The sequence below is a fragment of the Petaurus breviceps genome, unplaced genomic scaffold (genome assembly GCF_028583685.1).
Source record: "Petaurus breviceps papuanus isolate PSGF00001 unplaced genomic scaffold, PetGlider_PUasm1.0 229, whole genome shotgun sequence".
NCBI lineage: Eukaryota > Metazoa > Chordata > Mammalia > Diprotodontia > Petauridae > Petaurus > Petaurus breviceps.
The window spans coordinates 33,315,149-33,318,297 of record NW_027185903.1 but is presented as its reverse complement, the minus strand read 5'-3'; the positions used below and the strand labels follow the sequence as shown (position 1 = coordinate 33,318,297).

The 3,149-nt window shown below is 40.9% G+C and overlaps 1 pseudogene; it reads right to left on the bottom strand.

The window, feature by feature from the left end:
• Positions 1 to 304: 304 nt before the first annotated feature.
• LOC138167289 (olfactory receptor 2AP1-like) lies at positions 305 to 1,229 on the bottom strand (annotated as a pseudogene).
• Positions 1,230 to 3,149: the final 1,920 nt, after the last annotated feature.

The following is a 3,149-nucleotide window of genomic DNA, read 5'->3' as shown; positions in this document are numbered from 1 at the left end:
ATTTCCATCAGAATGTCCTGCTAGCTGTTCCCTGATTTCACTCCATCTCCACACTCTGGGCTTGAGTGTTGTTGGTCTGCCATGTTTGAACTCTTGCCTCTTAGGATTTCTAGCCTTTTACTGATCCTTCCCTCCTCCCATAGGTGTTAATTTTCTGGGTTATCTGTCCTTTTTGAAATTACTTTGTATTTACCTATCCCTTGTACATAGTAGAAAAAAATAAATGCTCATTGACTTAATTTAAACTGAATTCATCCCCTTTTTTTGTTCTGTTTTCCACCCAGGCTTGAATTCTATTAATTCATCAGTGATTTGTGATCTTTTGGATCAAGTCCTTGAAGGCTTGAATGACTTGTTTGTTCCTTAGACTGTAAATGAAGGGATTTAGCAGAGGAGCAATTGAAATTTGGAGGATACCTACTCTTTTATGAAAGCTGACATCTTTCGTTGAGAGATTAATGTACATAAACATGCAGCCGCCATAAGAGAGTGAGATGACAATCATGTGAGAGGAACAAGTGGAAAAAGCCTTTTTCCTTTGCTGAGCAGAAGGAAATCTAAGAATTTTATGGATGATGTTTGTATAGGAGAGAAGCACCAGCAGTAGAGTGACCAGAAGTGTCACTGAGGCTAAGAGAGTATCGACTAGCTCAGTCAGACCTGTGTCTGAACAGGAGAGCTTCAACAGTGAAGCAGTATCACAGTAATAATGAACCATGGTATTGAATGAGCAGAAATTCGACGACCTGCCAATAGAACTGCCAGGCTAGAAATCAATAACCCAGCCAGCCAAGTACAGAGAATTAGTAGGATGCAGACTCTGCTGCTCATTATGGGTATATAATGCAGGGGCTTGCAAATGGCGACATACTGGTCATAGGACACGGCAGCCAGAAGGTAAATCTCTGTGGCCCCTAGAAATATGGCAGAAAATACTGAAGGAAGCAGCCAACAAAACTGATGGTTTTGTTCCCTTTTGAGATAATAAATAGCAGTCTGTGAGTAAAAACAGATGTGAAGAAAATTTTTAAGACGGAAAAATTTTGAAGGAAGAAATACATGGGGGTGTGGAGGTGGGAGTCTAATAGTGTGAGGATGATGATTGTTAGGTTGCCAATGATACTAAACATGTAGGTGAGAAGAAGAAAGAGGAAAATCACAACCTGGAACTCAGGGGCATCCGTCAGGCCCAACAGGATGAACTCAGTCAATGTAGTAAGGTTTTTCATTGTGATGTTGGCTGGATCTGAAGTAGAATAAAAGAGAAATTAGTGCTGAGGATAGAAGACATAAGGTTCAGGCTAAGAGAATCAATGGAATCAACCCAAGAGAACCTACAATTCTGATCATGCTCCCTATGAGCTCTGTTTTGGGGGCAAGAGAGTTTGCCTTGAAAGACCTTTTCAGGAGTTTCCTATGCCAACATCTCCCTCTAGCTCATTTAATAGATGGATATTGATGGAGAGCATCCAGAGGAGAATGACCTGGATGGTGGGGGCAGCAAGATTCCACACTACTTTTGGTACCTGGGGATGCTTTGCTACAGAACAGTTTGGGTTACACGATTCAGGAAGTGCCTTTAAGTATTTAATGTTATGTCATGGGGAATAGGTATTAGGCTTGTTTGGCCTTAGAGAGGAGAACTAAATAATGGTCATTTGTTTTCAAGAGGTAGATTTCAGCTCAATGTCAAGAAAAAATGGCTAATAATGATGACTGTCTCATAGTAGAACAGAGATAGTGAGTTTCTCCTCCCTAGAATTCTTCATGTGAAGGCTGACTAATCATTTGGTGGAAATGTTGTGAAGGGAATTACTATAAAGATAGGGGTTAGATTAGATTACCCAAATTTGAAGTCCCTTCCAAATCAGAGAATTCATGCTTCTTTTGTTCTATTTCACATCTCCATTTTTCATATTATCACCCATTACATATTTCCATTCATTTGTGATGTATTGGGATCTACAATTTAAGAAGGAAATTGAAAAGATGGAAAAGAGGACAATCGGAATGGTGAAGGGCTTTGGATCCAAGATATATGTGGAATGGTTGAAGGAACTACTTATGTTTAGCTTGGAGAAGAGAAGACACAGGGGAACATGAGAGCTCTCTTCAAGTACTTGAAGGACTGTCACGTGAAGGAGGGATTTGGAGTCTGTTAGGTTCCTAAAAAATGGCAAATTTAGGTGTAGTATCAGAATAAGCTTCCTACCAATCAGAACTGTCCAAAAGTGGGATGGGCTTCCCTGGGAGCTGATGGATCCTCCCTCTTTGGAGATCTTTGGGTAGAGGCCAGATGACTACTTGTTGGATATGGGTAAAGGAATTCCTTTTTTTTTTTCTGGAGGGGCAATTGGGGTTAAGTGACTTGCCAAAGGTCACACAGCTAGTTTGTGTGTGTGTGTGTGTGTGTGTGTGTGTTAAGTGTCTGAGGTCGGATTTGAACTCAGGACCTCCTGATTCCAGGGCCAGTGTTCTGTTCACTGCACCACCTAGCCACCCCAAGGCATTCCTTTTTGTACGACTTTGTCAAGATATGGTGACTAGGGTCCCTTCTGGCTCTCTAATCCTGTGATTCATGACTCCAAACCCCACTTATCTTCCTTAATCCCTCCATTCCTGCAGGCATTTGTCTGTGTCTCCTTTTCTTCCTTTATCTTCTGTATTCTCTGGTGTTTCCCCACATTGTACTTGTAGGAACCTGTCATTCTCTCCCTTTCCTCCTCCTGGGACCAGTGGGAACTCATCAAAGATGGGTGTTGAGGAAGACAGTGAAGGGCCCACAGTGATACCTGCCATCTCCCTTACTTTTCCAATGAGAATTCCCAAGGAGATCTGCACATGACTGTATTTCTGTAGGGATTTCAGGTCATATAAGCCAGTACTTTGAATATTTATACAAAGATAAATTACCTCCAATTAATAATCATCTCTAGCTATTCCTAAGTTATACAGTGACAGATTTAAGAAAAAAAATTAGTAGAATCACAAAATGTCACCGTTGATAGGGACTTTTGGTGCTGTCTAGTTCAAATCATACTTGACCAAGAATCCCCTCTAGAATAATTCTGACAAGTGATTGTTTGGCCTTCACTTGAAAACATCCCCTTTTAACATCTTTTTAACTTCCTCTCCTCTAAGGCTCTACA